The sequence below is a fragment of the Lates calcarifer genome, linkage group LG17 (assembly GCF_001640805.2).
Source record: "Lates calcarifer isolate ASB-BC8 linkage group LG17, TLL_Latcal_v3, whole genome shotgun sequence".
In the NCBI taxonomy this organism is placed as follows: domain Eukaryota; kingdom Metazoa; phylum Chordata; class Actinopteri; family Centropomidae; genus Lates; species Lates calcarifer.
The window spans coordinates 3,335,340-3,353,525 of NC_066849.1; positions in this window are offsets into that span (position 1 = coordinate 3,335,340).

Consider the following 18,186-nt stretch of genomic DNA (forward strand, 5'->3'; position numbering starts at 1 on the left):
CCATGTTTCTGCTTTTCAAATGGAAGACTTCAGGCACCAAAATTCAAAATAAGGCTGACAACTTCCAGTGATTGCTATTACACTCATCACATAAGCCTCCTTTACCACTCATTTCATCTAGCTTCAAATGATATGTACACCTGGCCACATCTCCCTACACACAGCAGAGGTCTGATTGCATCAACTCAACAGTTTCCTGTCAAAATAACGTTTTTTTCATCTGAGGTGGTTGGGAGTTTATGTTTCCGTTGGTGTGGTTGAAGTCGTAACTTTTTAGGAGAAGCACGGCGGCGCACATGGCTTGTGCTGACACATCATTCATTTACACTTGACCAACTTGTGGCCTCAAACCCAGAGTGTCTCAAACCACTCTGGGCGGCGGTTTTTAATACATATAGCAGGTAAACAGCCTAGAATCCCAAACCGTTAATGTGTAGTGGTTTGCATTCATTCTTGGCTTTTTATGTCTCTGACAAATCCAAGAAGTGAACATGTAAATAAAACTGATAGATTTGTTCATGCTCTGTTTTGAAAACAGCAGTGATCCATAGACAGAACTGAAACTCCAGTGAGGTTTGTGACTCTTATTATTCTGAAACTCACAGAGAGAGGAGTGACCACTGCTTATTTTTAATAGAAGGAACTTTTGCTGTGCTCATTTGGATTTGGGCCAACACAAGCATATCATCTGTAGTGCAGATGACAGTCATGCAGCAGACAGTGCCTGCTTGTGTGTTTGCTGGTTCTTTGTTTAAAATCCCTTTTTTTCAATCAGCATTTGATTATACAGAGAATAGATTGTGGTATAAGGTTTTTAATCTTGAAAAAAATCTCCTCTTTACCTTAATAGTTGTAAAAGTAGTATTTATTTCTAACTAAAGAGGTAGGAATTTTTTTTCCATTGTTGTCAGTACAAGGTTCCATAAATGTCCTACATGTAAATATTGTATTTTTTTGCAATAATATAAAAGAGAAGGTGATGCACACTAAAGTGAAACAAAAATATTAGTCAGTCAAAGCAAACAGAACCATAAGCTCTACCTACTGATGTTCAGGCCTCTAACACAATATGGTCCAAAGCTCCAAGTCAATGTGATTATGACTTCAAAAATGACCAGGTAGTAGAGTTATGTAGGAGGGAACATAATGTCAATAGAATAAAGTGGAATGGGTAAAAAAAAGAAGGAAAGAGGTCAAATGTCAGCCATCACTTTTAATTAGAGACAAAGCATCAGTAAAAGCCCCCAAATCTTCCTGAAGCTGCAGGTGTTTTTCTTGTTGAACAGAGAATTTTCAGTGGAACACAGTAGGAGGTAAGTTCATAGATCCATTGTGTTTTCCATGGACAGAATCTGAAATTCCAGTTCACTAGGACACATTTTTCACAGCTGCTAAGTAGAATATAAGACTTTATGGTTTACAGTCAGTGAGCCAAGGTCACCCAGAATCCATACTCTATAGACTATAACTAAAACTGTAGAATGTTTCTTCCACTGGACTTTGCCAAATCACACGTTGAAGATCTAGTGAGATGTTGTTGAATCTATGAAACTTAGATTTGCATAGATTAGTACATACGATGTAGTGTGATGTATGCATTACAGAATAATGCACCAAACTAGTCTATGCTTTGTGGAACATTATGTTACCTTAAATTAACAGCTTTAGAATAGTGTTGATGGTACACTGACTTGTAATAGGGAGAATGGTGCCTTGGTTATTCCTGTTCTGCATGCCAAATGCCAGTTCTTTCTCTGTTTAACTTGGTGAACAGGTACTAAGTCCTGCTAACTGAGTGATAGTCACCAACTTACTGCTAAAATCAGAGAAAACAGCATCCATCTCTTATATCCAGCAAGGAAACTTTGAAAATATCAAGAATCCTAAACAAACATTTGCTGCTCTGAAAGCTGAGGATCATGAGAGATATGTACACTATTCAGCTGTGTGTCAGTTCAGTGAGTGGGACTCTGCAGTTGGAGCTCTGAAAATGTAAACAACAGAATGAATTATCCCTCATGGCTCCAGAGGGCACAGTTACTCAGCAAAAGTTACATTTTGTTGCTTTAAATTAAAATGAAAATATCTTATCAAAGCTAAGAGCATACAGTTTGTGCATATCAAACTAATATCTGGCCCTGAATCATATTATATCTTGTTTATTTAGAAGCCAAAGATATTTAGTTGCAAAACTGAAAGTTTCTCCTCTGTTTACTGAGTCCAGCAGATTCAACAATATTCAGGAGGAGACCAGCAGAGTGAGCTGTGAAATGTGAGTGGAAAATGAGTCCTATATTCTTAAATACTGCACAAATTAAGATTTAAGTGATAGAATTTTCCAAGAAGTGACTTCACAAAACCCTGAAATATTCTGGTGTGAAGAGATTCAAAGACTGGAATGGTTGGAATGCAAGTTTTTTAGCTTTGTCTCAAAATGACTGGAAAAGAAGGCAAGATAGACTGTGTACTTCTGAATGCTCTCGTATTTCTGGACTTCCATAGTTTGAATGTGTATACATAAAACTCTTCCTGCAGCTTATCTGTATGTATGGTGTCTTGTAAGTATTTTTGGGATGATTATGGCAAATATACGGTTGATGAGTAGATTTTCAGTGGTTACAGTGTCTTTTTCAGTCCAGTCTTTAGAAGTTTTGGTCACACTAATGTTTGGGAGGTGTGTTTCTAAATCTGTACTCCATGGAGTGAAATGGCATCTTGCCATAAAGTGAGGTGTTGAATATTATTGGGTTCTTGGTAATAGTACAACATTCGTCCTTGTTACCCAGGAATAGTACAACGTTCAACAGAAAGGCACTCAGTTTATGTTGTTCAGTTGCAATCCATCTGATTTCACTGTTTTCAGAATAAAGTCAAATCCATAGTCATCTGAACCAGGCTGAAAAAGCAATGATGTAGTTTCACAAAACCACAAAAACAACCACTGACTCAGAGGACAACTGCGTATCTTTTTAATTTGACCACTGAATCTGATTTCTGGTCAATTTTCCTTCCACCTTCCTGATGAAAACACAGCTATCCTTGCTGCCAGCGTCCAAGAGAAGCGACACACAGCACGAGTTGCAGGAGGGAAGGCCAGACTTCATTAAGATTTGTTTTTCCATCCAGGATCCTGTGCGGAGAGCTGCCTCGCCAGGCCTCCAGAGTTCAAATCTGCACTGCGACCAAACCAAATAAGCCAGGTCCAAGTACCCGCTCCTAAATACAACCAGATGTCTGCCCTCAACTAATAATCAGTGAAAATACACACCTTTCCTATGACGGGGCCAGTAGAAGCCCCAGCTGATCAGTGAAAGCTGTCATCCAGAAAGCAGATGTGCAGACTGTGCGTAGAAATTACGCTCGCAGCCCGAGGCAGCACTGAAAGCTGAAAGGAGCAGAGGTGTAGTTAAAGAAAATATAGCGTGGAGAGGAAAGCTGCAGTGAGTTACTCTGCAAACCTCAAAACAGAGAGGATTTGAAAGTTTGAAGTGTTAGTGTCTTAAAGTTAAGACTTTCAAATTTGGAAAATTGCTTGTACTCATGCATAGTTCATGTTCTCTAAATTTAATATTATTCTGAATTAATTACCAGAGCTGGGTGAACCCTGCCTCTCACCCAGTGTCAGCTGGGATAGGCTCCAGCCCCCTGCAACCCTTATGGATAAGTGGTATAGATAATGGATGGAAGGATGAATGGTTAGTATCCAACCATGCAGAGTGATGTCTGTGGATTATCAGACATTGTTCGTAGAAAGACACAATGTCATGTCATGATGTCATAAACACCACAAACACCACACACAGGGATGGAGAGAGAAATCTCTGAGCTGGTTAACTCAAAACACAGACAAATAAGAAGAGAAAACCTTGACTCAAGTGAATAAGATGTGGGGATTTCTTTTCTAATTCAGGTGAACCAACCCCCTTAAATTGAGCTGAGGACTTGGAGTCAAGCCAAACTCAGGAAGAACTCAAAATCAAATAAGACTCACAACTCAACTTTGACTTTAACACCACAGATCAAAAACCAGAATTATAAAATTACGATTATAAAAAAATGTGCAGAAAATTAGCTCTTCAGTTTCCTGCACAGTAACATGTAAAACGTTTGGCTCAACACTAAATTTTAAATACTGACTGTTCCTCTATGTAAAAATGTAAAATAGCATTAAATTTGGTCAACTACACATAATGACTTGCCTAGTCTTGACCTTTGATGTGTTGGTCTTGACTTGGGACTCAACTTGGGACCTCACAACTGAGATTTGAGACTTGGCATCTGAAATAAATGAGTGAGGTAATCACTGAGAGAAAAGTCTAATGAACCTGCAGCTTCAAAGGGGAAAGCTGACGTCAGTTTTTTAGGGTAGCTCAAGGACAAATGTGAAACTTTATTTTTTCCTAATGTTGGTCACGTTTCTGGCAAAGACAAAGTACAATTGAGTACAATTGTCAAAGGTATCCCTTAAAGGGGCCCTCCATCTTGGCTGGACTGAGCTAAATTCCACAGACACGTTACCATAAAGACTCCCAGAGGAGTTTTCATCTCTGCTCTCAATCTTAATAACAGACTCTTCCATAGTTAAGTCAGACCTGGCCATGGTTTGTCTCTTCTTCTCTCCTCCTCCATCTGCTCTTACAGGCCCTCCTCCTCTTTTACCAAACACTACAATTCATTTTTTTTAAATCTAGCCTGCTGCTATTTGTATTCCAGCACTGGTACACTGGATGATTCTTTGTGTTTTGAAGGGAGTCGTACAGTTCAAGAAGCTACTCGTTACAAATCTGCTCCATAGTTTATACAGTCTGACAGTTGGGCTTGACTTGCTCTTGAGTTCCCCTGAAGATCAATAATGTCCTGCAGACACCAATGGTAGTATTACATAAACAGCTCTCACGATTAGGGCCCTTTATACAGCATCATAACTTTGTAAGCCTTAGAGACAGAACACCTTTCACACCGAGATATCTGCTTCTCGTACTCTGCAGGCTGTCAGCAGTACAGGGGCAGCAGGCATGCTAATTTATTAAAAGAAGCCCTCTGATTCTTATAAAATCCTGCTTGCCTGATTGCTCTGGTGTAAACAGTGCTGTCCTGGTTCTGCAGATCCAGCCATGCTCCATTGCCCTGCAGAGTCTACACCCTATATGGTCAGCATAGTAAAAACACTCAGGGTTAGAACCCAAAACAAATTATTCACAGGGACCTCTGTTTATGGAAGTGTCACCGTCTTGACGTTTCACATTTTTGCGAAGGCTCCTGTCCTCTGCTGGAGCACAGCTGCACAAAATTTCACCCTCAAAACACGGGAAAGTGAAACATTGATCTCTGCAGCGAGCCTGCATTTGAGGGTTCAGATTAAACATCTCAATGTCATAAATCCCTTATGATCAATACGTCACATACACAGGATTAAAGCTGATGTCCTTGAAAATGCCATGTGTTCTCCGGCACCTGTGAGACCTCCTCAGGCCACCAGATGTTACTCCCCATCAGCTGTTCGGTTTATTAAACCTGCACATGTGCTTCTTTTGTTCGCAGTTTTCCAATAATAATGGGAATTTGCTGGTGTGCTAACACCTCAGTGCTGGTGTAAATCAGGCGTGGACGTGATGCAGAGCAGAGCATTATGATCTTGCCTGGCAGTGGTGAGAGCTACTAGACGTACAGACAGTGTTTGGGTTGATCTGCTAATGAGTTATCCAGCTGGCCCTCCACCTCTCTCTTATTGCAGGGCTCTTGAATGAATGCCCTTGGAAGGCTGATGTTATCAGAAATTATAAATGCTTCAGTTGTTTTCAGCTCAATTAGAATATATTAATGAGAGATATTTAGATATGTTTTGAGGGTGTGAAGTAGATAACCAAATTCACTGTGACAAAACAAGAATGCTTTTAAATATGTTGCATAGAATCATTTCATCCCATTCGGTCTGTGTTCCAGGTTCTATCCTTGGTGTTATAGGATTATTGGTTGTGTGATTATCTTTTATTTCTTGCACATTTTGCTCTTTATTTATAATTGATCTAAAGTGTTACCTGTTTGAAAACAGTGAAAATGTGATTAATTTTATCAGCTGTTCTCTTACTTCATTAAATGTAGTGCTTCCTGAATCCAGTGAGTGTTAGAGGGGGGGGATCAGAATTCTTTGAAAGCAATATCAGACTTCTTACCATAAAGGAAAACAATATCAGTAAATTGTCTCTGGGTAGACCTGTTGTCTCAGGGTGGCCCTCAAACAGAGCAGTGACTGACGATATATAGAGTGGGAACCTAACACAAATATTCAGTAAAGATGAATAAACCCAGTGACCCAAAATAAAATCTGCCAGGACACAGATGGAGCCTGTCCAAGCTGACATTGGGTGAGAGGTGGGTACACCCTGGACACATCACCAGTCCATCTCACAAAAACATCTCTCCTCTTCTCTAGCAGAAAATTTATAATCTTTCCTTGCTGCCTTGAACACTGGACACCAGCAGTGTTCATCTGGTTGTAGATTTTGGGGTGACTGCTGACCATCACTGGTTGCATCTATTATGAATCATATTTAGTTTCACTCCATAACTGTCTCCTGCCAGGTGTCTTTCATTTTACATTTTCATCCAATGGCCTTGCCTTGTCAAAGATCCAGCCTTGACTCACCTTGGTCCTTCCTCCGAACAATATTTACTCTCCAGCCTTGACAGAGTAGCCTTACTGCATGAGGGCTGCCATATTTCTGGCTGGAAGCCTCCTCTTATTTGTTGTATCCCTACTGCCCCCACTGTCTGAGTGCTGACTGACTGGGTCTCTTGTGTTCCATTTTTGCCTCACTGCTATTGTAGGCACCGTACTCATCAAGGTTAACTCTCTTGACTCTGTCAGCATTGTCTCCAGCTGTTAGCATGAACAGAATGATTTGAACTCCTACATCCTGTTGGCCAACAAACTATGTTTTCTTTTAATTTTAAGATGATTCATTATTTCTTCTTTTGCAATACACAGCAGCACTCAATCTAGTTTTTCAGATGTACTTCTGTCAGTGCTGCTCAAGGCTCAAATGCAAGATCAAGGATGAGACAGTCTTTTATACTTACTGATATTTAATTTCTTCATTCTATGTAAGCTTGGACTTAACCTCTTCAGCAAATCTGTGCATGTAAACCTTTTGTGACTTTTGTATGAAAATCAGCAGGAGTTGTTCATGTTTAATGTGCTTATTTATTTAATTACCTTTACCTTGTTAAAGCCACTATGTGATTGTTGCACACTCTCCAATGCAGTGGTATACATCAATAATCACTGTTTCCCTCTGTTTTTATGATAACAAGAATGAACACAGAACTAGAATGGCACTAGTAGAGTGCAGGCCTCTGGCAAGGCTGGACTCCTGGACTCCTTTGACCCGGTACACACCAAAATGTGATGGGCTCTTCCCTGGCCTGTCTCCCATCCCCCCACCAAGTCTGGTTCAGTATTTTTTGCATAATCCTGCTGACAAACAAACAAACAAACAAACAAACTAATTAACTAACTAACAGACATGGGTGAAACATAACCTCCTTGCAGAGGTGATAATATATAGAAAAGGTGTAATGAATAGAAAAGATGGTGGTGATTTCATGGCCAATATAAATCTCTAATAACTGATCATCAAAAAACTACCAATATAACAGATAAAATGAAAAGTTTATCATTCCAGCATATGAACCACAATGCCATCTTGGCCCACATAGTGACCTCTTCCTGACAGTGTGGGCCTCAGGATTGATGCATGTATGATGTGTACTGAGAATTCAAAGCAGACCTTTGAGGCAACACACAGAGTTGCAAATGGGGGGAACTTGTGGCCAGTGTAGCAGTGGGCTCTGTAGTCCATGTCATCTGGGACATGGACAGTCCACTTTGATTTGACAGGTTCGCTGGTATCCCGTTGGGGTGTCTGTGGTCCTTCAAGAGCTTCATCAGTGCCCTGCAGGAGCTAAATGCATCACTCCTGCTCTTCATCTCACGCCTTGCTGTTGATTCAGAGACTTCAGTGGTCAGTTACTCACAGATACAAAGTCTCTTTTATGAACAGTATCAAACATCAGCAACTGTTCCCTATATTCCCTCTAATCCACTGAACTATGAACTATGAACTCCTTTTGATCAGTCTAACACTAAAGTAAGTGTGCCCTTTAAAATTTATTTATGCAATCCAGTTACAGAGAGAAAGGTTTCTGATGTGAATGCTGTGCATAATTACTATCATTTCTTCACTGAGAGATTTGCCTACCCCCAATAATTCACCCCAAGGACTTACAACTTTTAAAAAATCTGCTGAGATGAATGGAGACTTTTTTTTTTTGTTGGGTGTGGGGAGGGGCAACAATCTTATTTGTGCCAGCTCTGTGTTATTTGCATGTCTGCAGTGTACTGAACTAAAGAAAAGATGCTATCTGTATGGGGCAGGCAGCAGATTCTGAAATGAATAGCCTGTTAGCTGGTATATTTAAATGGAACTTTGATACTGATAAAATAGATTCATGACTATTAACTGGATTTAGTACAAAGCTCTCACGTTACACTGGTTTAGTGCAGGTCTGCATTACGCACTGGAGCCTGATCACAGCATCTGATATACTGTGGTGCCACGGAAATGTAGCGTGTTTTGTAAAAATGCAGACCACATGCTCATGGTGGGCTCAAAGCAGATAGGGACCCTCTTTGCCATAAACTGCATGGTTAATGACACCGGCGTAGCTCATGTGGTAGCTAGGCACCACTAAATCTCCGTTCCCATGGGTAAACGTAATCACGTGGGCAATCATTAAAATTCAGGCTCTGTTGTGATCAAAACTTGCGGCGTACACACAAAAAGCTCCCCCTGCTCCTATAAAGCATATTTAGACCATTAGATTAGCCACAGCTGACAATTAGGTTTTTGGCTGGCTCTCCCTCACACATTATCGTGAGCCTGGTTCAAATTTTAAACGCAATCTTTGCATGGAGCGAGCGAAGGCCTTCCTTATTAAACACTTTGAGTTTTCATAGCTGCTGAAAGTGTTGATTCAGTGTAGATCTATGTAGGGAATTAATCTTTTCACGCAGTAAATTGTGCAGTTGTTGTTGGGTTTCCTTGTGTACTTTGATTTGAATGTGCACATGCAGTCCATCTTGTCTGAGCCAGATGTTTCCAGCTTAAGGCCATTTTAGCACATGTGACTTAAAGGGTGTTAAGCAAAGGAAATTACATCAACTGTCTGACAGACTACTGTCACATGTATCCTCACATTCAGTAAACAGGAAATGGCTTTGGAGGGCAACAAATCACTTAAATGAACTCCACGAGCTGCAGAAAAACTAAACAATGGTTCTTTTGTTGTTCCACAGCTCACAGGGAAAGATTAATTGTTTGAAAAAAAAGAGCTCCAAAGAAAATCACTGCAAAAGCATTTTCGGGGTATAAGATTACATATTTGTGAATGTGGCGTCTGTTACCTGTTGAGATCTTTCGTGGCTTTGAAGCAGTACATGGCATTTTCCCAGACTGCTCCTCTTCTGGAAGCTGCGGCCTACCTGCTGTCCGGCAGCCACCTGCTCTTCCCCACAGAGCAACAAAAACATCTGTGACCTGGACAGACTTGGCCGCCCGGTGTAAGCCCAGTGAGCAGACACCAAATCATACAGGGAAGAGAGGGAGAAAAAATATGGTGAAATAAAGAGCGACTCACAGATGTTGCATTGCAGATTAATGCTAATAATCCACGCAAGGACAGGGGGAAAAAAAAGTACTCAGTGATCCAGATGTGTGGAGGAAGCGACTCCTTGGGGGATACTCCTGGCAGAGGAGTTGTGTCTCCTGTAGACGGGATGGAGGGGAATAATTCATCCTTGCATGAATGCTGCAGACTCTGCTTACATTGTGTTTGGGCCAAAGGGTCGATGTGGATGTCTGGTGATCAGCTTCAGATAAACCTAGCTGTCTCCTCCATCCATCCACTGTCACCTTATCAAAGAAGCTGGGCAACAAATGATAAACCTGAATAAATGTGAGCAGAAACATGGAGGGTACAAGGGTTCACTGAATGGCTTGTTGAGTATGAAAATTATGTGAATCTAATGCTATTACCCAGTCAACTAGGCACAGAACACCTGTCAGTGTTACCAGGTGCCAAAACATACACTGCAAACAAAGAATCATACAAAGGCTTCACAATCATTGTTTTTCATGGAAATATTGAACATTCAAAAGTTTTTATGATACTGTGTGTGAATTACAGGGAGGGAGGCTCCAAGGTCTTTGTCATGGTTCACATCCATTGGTTAACAAGCTGACTGCAAAGGGCTCCAATTATGGGCCAGCCTTTCTCATGCCGGTTACAGGTAAATGTTTTTTGTAGAATAAATCATACAAAAAAAAGCTTAAAGACAATCCAACCAAACAATAGTTACACCCCTGCACACAATATGTGTCTGCACTGGCACGCACACATACACAGATATAATTCAGAGATGCAGATGTTATTGTAGGTCATCATACTTGTCTTTGAGGTTGATGTGCTAAGGTCAGTGCAGTTAAAGTATGCAACTGTGTCACCACCGCAAAAGTCAGGTGTCTGCACACACACACTGGCAGTGACCCAGTTCTTTGTAGTTGCACACACACATGCTTGCCAGATGCACATACAGTATGCCACAAAGCATATATTGCACACATTGAACCAACACACTTGTGATTGGAACATTTCTGGCTGATCCAAAGTCAGTTTTGTGCAATGTGCCATGGACATGGTCAGAGTATGGTGAATTATAAGGCTGATTCCAGATCAGCACTATGCCATCTCACCTGCACCAAATTGCAGCAAATTATTGTACTTTTTGTTAGGATGTTTGTTAGAATTATTGATAAACGACCACATTATCACACATATACAATAAGTAAGATACACCTGGCAACTCTGAAGCCTATCCACCTTTCTCCATGTCGAAATGGCACACGCCACATGGGGCTGTAAGAATTTACCATTTGGTGGTGTCTTTTAGCACAGAATCATGTAGCAATCAAGACCTCGTAGACAAGATCTGTATTTTATATCAAGTCAGCTGAAAATAACAAAGCTTCTTTAGGAGACAGTTTTTTCAAGTATTTCCTGGAGCTAATGGTAGCTTAATTAGCTAGCTTTCCACAGCTAGCTGATAAAATCTGCCAGAATCATTTCACCCGACAAAATCAACAGTCGCTGGCTGGAAATAAGAAGTCTGCTTTTGTCTGCCACTGTATTTAATCAAAAACCCCATTTCTAAAAAATTACTGAGAAATGTTTAAGTGGTAAATCTGCCAGTGACGTGCAAGACCACAGAGATTGATAGCAAAGAAAAAACTAATGGGAATGGGGCTTAGTCAAACTGTCATTTAACAGATTTTGGAGCAAAATATTTAACAGCACTTTCCAACATAATCAGGGAGCTCTGAATCTGTTATGTAAGCTTATGATGAAACTATGGATGAAAATACTTGATCAACTTTGTCACTTGAGTATCTTGTGTATCTAGGTCAGGGTTGCAGTGGTAACAAAAAAAAAGCAGCTTTCTTCTGCAGCTCTTCCTGAGGATTGCTGGGAAATGTAGTTCTTCTACTGAGTCCTGGCTCAGCACCAAGGTTTCCATCTAGTCAGTTGTGCTTGGTACACATCCAAAAGGAGGAGTGGCATCATTCAACACCTCAAATGATCTAATCAGTCTTAATAAGACTACAGCTGGTGATCACTATTCAACAGCAGAATGAAAGGTCAAAGAGGAGCATGAATGACGTTCCAACACAAACAATTAGAAATCCTGTTTATTGATCGCTTAAAGCTGTCCACTTTAAGGGGGCAGTGAAGCCATCGCATGTTCTCGCTTGCTCAGAGAAACCTACCCGCGATTACAGATGGCACAAAGTGTAGTTTTCTGCTGCAGCCTGAGATGTGTTCATTGGCACTGCAGAGGCCTGTGGTAACACACTGTCAAGGCAGAAAAGGTTTGTGTTGGATAAGAACCAGCAGAGAGGGTTGTGCAACACTATGCTGAGCTCACTCTGCGTAATATCTGGGATGGGGAGGGACAGAGGCAGAAGACAGACTGTCAGACTGAAGCTCGGAGAGGAATTGAAGTGAAGGGGAGCCAAGCTATCCCAGGGGACAACTGTTCTAATAAAAGGTGATGAGTGGAGTGTAAGTCAGACTTTGTCATAGAGCCTTTGTCAGAATAAGCCGAAAACAGGGCTCCAAGTGTGTGTCCATGTGTCACTGTGTACGAGAGAGAAAGAGCGGCAGCCAGGAGGTCAAACTGTAACAATGAGCTCAATTTCAGCACTGTCTGATGAGATAACACACTTAACATCACATTTGATGTGCTGAGGTCAGTACAGTTACACTCTTCATCTATGTCACCACCACAAACTTATGCACACCCACACTGGCAACAACCCAGTTCTTCGCACTTGCATACACACATGCTTGTCAAAAGCACATACAGTACACTTAAAGCATACACTGCATACACTGAACCAACACAGTGGTGAACAATATTCACTGATGCAGGTTTGCACAGGAATGCACACACACACAGAGATAATTTGGGGATGCAGAAGTTATTATATATTATTCACTGTCTACATAGAACATATATGTTACAAGTAATAGTTAATGCAGCATCAGTTCAAAGACAGAAATAACATTTGTCACAATGTGTTTCTTTATTTAACTTATTGCTCAGGTTACCATTAAAGGGAAGGCAGCAGAGTGAAGTTACCATCATGAATTTGCTCATCTGCAGCACCCTCTAGTGGATATAAAATGCCATTGTTGCTTGTTATAATCTTTGTCCTCCCCCACATTTCCTGTCTGAATCTGTAGCTACCTGTAAAAAAAAAAAAAAGCAATAAAGTACTGAACATTCCTAAGGATACAGACCATAAGACTGTAAAGTTAGATCTACAAAAATGTGTATACATACATGTGTATAATGAAAGCAGTTGGGCATTAGTGAATTGAAAATATTGTGAAAAAGCAAACATTGCTGATGTTACTGTCCATTACACCTCATAAATGCATATGCATTAACGCATGCAATGTAATACAGAACAATTCAGTTCAGTTAACCTTTGCCAGAATAATTCACTCAGTGTCAGTATTGCTCTTCATGGACTCCTGGGCACATATAGTATAGTAAAATAGTAACACAATTAAACTCTCACCAAACCCAGTACAGTCTTGTGATCGAGTGTTCTGGTGTCTAGAGTTAGTTTACATTTGAGAACTTGTAGAGCAGTGTGTTTCTGTGTAGATCTCATGTTTCTAAAACTTTGTGTGACCATGAAGGGTCAGTGGTGGAGCCCACCTAAACACCTGTAACAATTTAAAGACCACTGTCAGTGCAGTGACTTTAATTAGGTCCACTATACTAGTCAACATGCACACCCCACTGACTTTATTTGCCTGTATTAGCATTTCTGCTCTTTTTGTATCATTGTCTATTCTTGCCAAATATCTTCTGCAGAACCTTCAATTCAGAATTGCAATGACAATGCAATGAAATAATTAAAAGATAATTTTTTTTAAAAATTGCTGATCAACAAGGTTTTATAGTCAAAGGTTTGGACAGAAGAACAGTTAATGAGGCTGATCTTTCTGTGGAGAACTTGTTTTTTTTTTAATCCATGCACACAGTGTACCAAGCTCTCTCTGACTCCAAAAAAGTGTTGTAGCAGTACACTTTGAGATGCAGCTGAACTTGACTGAACCTCTCCGGCACAGACAGACACTTGAGCAGTGAGAGGGATGAGTGTGTAGAGGCGTGCAGACTCCGACCCTGAGCCAAAGTCTGCATTCCACAGCAGTACAGTACATTTATTTCAGCAGCTGGATGTACAGGAAGCTGCTTGGCTGGTTGAGTGTGTTCACCATGCCAAAGTGATGGGAATAACTGGCTGAGGCTGCCGAGTGAAAAAAAAAAAAAAAAACAGCACATCATACGCTGCCACACTCCCACTAAAAACAAGAAAAACTCCTGCACCACTACTGTCTGGAAAACAAAAGAATTAATTTGTGATATTGAAATTGACACAGAGTGGGCAGCTGGATGCTACCATATATATCCAACTGGGATGGGATTTCACTGAAAAGATGATGACTATGAACAATAAAATCACTCACTGTGAACCGTCATTGTGAGATCAGAGTGCGGAGAGACTCAGTTCACTGTGGATCTAACTTTTCTGGCAGGGGAATCATTAAAACAGTCCCATCGCTTGATTTCCCCTATGGCAGTGTTGCCCTTATACCCAATTGTTTCTCAATTAAATTGAAAGTGTTGCAGCATGCAAGTGCAACAGTAAATAATACAACTGCATGAAAGCTCAAAGACTGTCAATCAATTATCCCATTAGTGAAAAACTTTACAGAAGCAGGGCTTGTTTGTTTTGTGTGATTACTAACTCAAGCGGACTAGCACGTTCCAAAGGGCCACATTCTGAGGCGGACTCATCTAGTCCATTTGAGGCAGTGGCCCTGATAACAAGGCGGATGGGGGGTCCCACCGTAACCTCACTGTTACCCAAACCAGCATCTGTTATTCTTTTGTGCAAAAGCATTAACTTAACAACAGAGCCAGGGTCATCCACTATTCTCTTTATAGAGCAATCACGGGAGGCAAAATGGGCTTATTGAAATAATGAGCATGCACATACAACATCTGACACAGACTCACAAGATTTCTCGCCGCTTTGAAGAGAACAAACACATCGGTGAAACTTTAAGCATTCTCTTTATTTCTCTTCCTCAGATATGTTGTGAAGAGAAAACAAATATCATCACAGACTCCAAAGCACTTCTTGTCTCCAGTGTACAAAACTAATCAGCCTGTGTTACTCGCCCAAGGTCTTCCCATTTTTTATTAGCAACATTCAGCCCCAAAAGTGAGGCAACATGAAAGAGAAAGCGGAGCACTCAAAAGATGGCTTCGTCTTTGCAATTTATGTCAATCTCACTTGCTTTAGCGTGTTTACAGAGAGATCAATTCCCAAACTCCAAGGGCCAACACTGTCAAAAATGAATAATTTAATAATGATAACCTTAGACTTCCTGTTTTTTTCATAATTGCCCCTGTAATATTCTTCCTGATTTTTTTCTGTACCAAATAGACATGTCTAGAATCACAGCAGTGCTGCTTGTTTATTTCATAGAAGTGACAAAAACTTTTGTCACTTCTATGTTTCTTTTTTAAATGACTTTGACCTTCAGTTCTTCACAGATTTTGAAAAGAGGCTTGCAAAGCCTTTGTCTGTGAAGCCATGATGTCCTCTAATCTATCCTAATGTCTATATAGTTTTTAAATGACTTTACTGGCTGATTTTGAAGCATATTAAATGAATATAAAGTTCACTCAGATTAGTTTTCCTCGCCCTCTACTTAGCCTTTTAAATCAGTCTGAGGCACTGCTAAGGACAGCAGCCCAGCACCATACCACTCTGTTATATCAATTCCACAACTGAGAACTGTTTAAGATCTTGCATAAGCATTAGGATGTGAATATCTGCGCTCCACATGGCTCATCAATGAATTATGGCCCACTGCTTTCCAAAAGATACCACTGTGTGAGATCTGCTTAGCCGATGAAAAATTACATCAACATCAAAGAAGTCCTCTTAAAAGAGCAAGTTTAGAAGAATTAATATTTGATAATGCCGAAACCCTGCATAAGCATACAGGCAATGAGTGCCCGATAATCTCTTAAGAATATTAAAAGCTCTAATATGCCATATTTACTGATATTAAGGATTAAAACAGCATATAATATGCATTTAAAAATCGTTTTGCATATCAAAATACAATTTGTGAGCAGTGATTTAATGGTAGTTAATAAGACTCATTTAAAAAGGCATGCTAGGAATGGGCACTGCAGGCTTCCCTCTGCCACCTTGTGGTCATTTGATCCTACTGCAGGGATGAAGGGGAGTTCAAAACATCATTATACGATCATTATCTCAGTATATTCAATATATGGTGCATGTTACAGTTTCCTTTTAAAGTACATGCATGCTCGGGTATACAAAATCTGTTGTGTAAAGGTGTAAGTTAAAGGGAAAAGCTACAGATTTCACACTTAATGATCATCATGACAAGAGCTGCCTCACATGTTTTCTGTGGCTGCAGAGTCTTCATACACCTTGCAATTATCTGTTTTGAAATGTAAATTTCTGTCATCTTTTAAATCACAGATAAATCATTCAATACATGTTTTTAAGAAAGCATCAGACCTTTTTTTGGAAACACCATTTGTCACAGTAGGAAAAGCACAGGTGTAGCTAAAGTATTAATAAATGTCTGGAAAAAAGGTCATCGCCAGTGCTCAGCTGATGCAGGCATGGGACTCACGTTGGACTAAAGCTTAATTTATTATAGAAAAATGAATTTAAAATAGTGAAGAGTGGTCAGGTGTTGACCTTGAATTCCGAGTGAGGTCTGAAGCAACCTTCATTAGTGAGGCAGTTCACCTGTACAACTGCAGAGAGACAGGCTATGAAATGCTGCATCTGAGTTAGTGAACTCAGTAATTCACATACTGTCTTGTGCCCTGTGATTTTAACTGGTTTTCTGCCTCTCTTTGTTAACTAGCTTCAGTATAATGATGTAGTTTTCTGTGATGTTCCAACACCATGGCTGGAGGCAGGAGTTTAGTCAGCAGCATGCAGGATCAAGAAAAAAAAAGTGAGCCACTGAAAATGGAGAAAAATGGCTTGCAGTACCCCAAGGTAGGAAATAAATTGCAGACGATAACTAGTGAAGCGAGGCACAAACAGCATAATAAATTGTTCGAGATTTTTGCTCTCATTTTGCAGAGCAAAATCAAACTTTGGAGTACACAGTTGGCAGGCCATTAAAAGAATTACTTCATGCTCCAAAAACAGAGGGCTTGTGTCAATCCCTATATCTCACACAAAGAGACAACACACTCCTCGGAATTGCTTTGTGTTTTCTGCCATCTAGGTGGGTACGATGATAAGCTCAGATCACAGTGAGGCAAGCACAAATACAGTAAGTGACTTGGAAATAGCTTTAAAAGAAACATATCTCTGTTGAATAAGGAGCTAAACCCAGAGTTAATACACACTGGCATGGAGTAGATAAATATTTATGCACAAATATTTATGTCTTACAGTTTCTCAATATATCAATATTAATGATTAATGATCTGCATCCCACACATTTAATAATTTAGCAAAAATAAATAAGTCATATTTTGCCCACTCTATAAATATTAAACAGATATGGAGAAATTTTAGTTGTCTGCTGACTATTTTTTGTTGATAACAACAATGTACATTCAAAGATATCTTATTGGTTGGTTAATGTAATCAATATTTCATATGTTTATGAATATGAGAATCACCCTCTGCAGAAACCACACACAGACTATGTTTACCTAAATGCACTGGTCAAAGACATACTAATGTTACACACAATAAAAGGATATTATGGTTTGGAAAATCTGCTTTCATCTCACTGTGTTTTGTATAGAATAATAACAGAGTTTATGGTAGAATTTAAGTGAACTTGAGATAATGGCAACATAACTGTTACAACATACAGGCAAAAGAGACTTGGAAGCACCATGACTCTTGGTCATCCAGCCAAACTGATGACTGGTCTGAATTAGTGCGGGTGAATACTTTTATAAATAACATTTCATTTTTGATTTTTTAATAAATTTGCAAAACTTTTTGAAAACATGTTTTCACTTTGTTGTTATGGGTTATTGATTGCAGATTAATAGGAAAAAATACAATTAAATATACAACACAATTAAGTGTGTTAAAAGTGAATACTTTCTGTAGTCACTGTAATTCAATGAATGTGGCTTCCAATTTGCAGTAAGTTTAACTTTTGATAAAAATTCATCTAAACATGATCCACACACTTTGGATGTGTTTTAACGTGGAAGGGACAGAAGGAAAATTAAACATATTTATTCATCATTGTGGCAGTCAGAAATAAAATTGACCATGCTTAAAGCTTGTGTTCCTGTATTATTAAGCAAGATGAAGAAAATTTAAAAAATATTGTGATAAATAACACCTGCTCTGTTCCAAAAGACACTGGTGATGACATGATTTTTTCCCTGACTTGAGAGCTTTTCAAGTGGAAACATAAAAATCACACGAGGGCAAGAAAAACCAT